The 621-nt window shown below is 49.9% G+C and overlaps 1 protein-coding gene across 16 annotated transcripts in view; it reads right to left on the bottom strand.

Moving 5' to 3' along the window:
- MBNL1 (muscleblind like splicing regulator 1) overlaps positions 1-621 on the bottom strand; it is a 244304-nt gene that overhangs the window by 215206 nt on the left and 28477 nt on the right. The window contains exon 1 of one of the 16 annotated variants that reach the window (XM_014588293.2): positions 544-620. The exons of 14 other annotated variants lie outside the window; for them this stretch is intronic. The gene's annotated coding sequence lies outside the window, so the exon portion shown is untranslated. Of the gene's footprint in view, positions 1-543; position 621 lie in introns of those variants that run through there. One more of the 16 variants, XM_027772377.1, reaches the window with a different exon arrangement.

Here is a 621-nt window from a genome sequence, read left to right as displayed (position 1 = left end):
AACGACTCCGCGCTTTTTTAAAAAAAAAAAAAAAAAAAAAACTGTGGAGGGGGGGGGCACATTTTTGTCCTGCTTTTGTTTAAAAACCAGAACCCAAGTACTAACTACTTTTCATTCTTTTCCTCATTTCATGAAAGCAATTCAATCAACCAACGGCAGGCAGCTCCACCCAGAGAGTATCTATACTTACTTTTCTTACAGTTTTTGAGTGACACATTACAAAACGATGAAAAAAAAAAAAAAAGGGCAGCAACCCTCTCCTGCAGGGCGTCTTCCGCCCTGTAAACTTGGCAAAAGGCAAACTAGACTGAAATACAGCACTCTCCATATAAGGCAGCCCAGCTAAACATGTCATGCGTAATTTATGGGTAGCAGGCAGAGAATTAACCTTTGCGTGCACATATTTGGCCCAGATGAAAACCGGGCTGGATGGCAGCCCCGGGGAAAGGGATGCGGGCGCTGCCGGGAGGACCCGCGCGGGCTCGCGGCGGCTGCACCGTCCCCCGGCCGAGGTCATTAAGTTGTAAGTACACTTCCACGCACCTGTTTCTTCTCTCGCCCCCCTCCTGCTTTCTCCCTGGGCTGCCAAATTGTACGCCGGCCGCGCTGCCAGCGTCCGCC

This window comes from Tupaia chinensis, unplaced genomic scaffold (genome assembly GCF_000334495.1).
Source record: "Tupaia chinensis unplaced genomic scaffold, TupChi_1.0 Scaffold000272_1, whole genome shotgun sequence".
Classification (NCBI taxonomy): domain Eukaryota; kingdom Metazoa; phylum Chordata; class Mammalia; order Scandentia; family Tupaiidae; genus Tupaia; species Tupaia belangeri.
The sequence above is the reverse complement of the archived record's forward strand: the minus strand, read 5'-3'. Positions and strand labels throughout refer to the sequence as shown.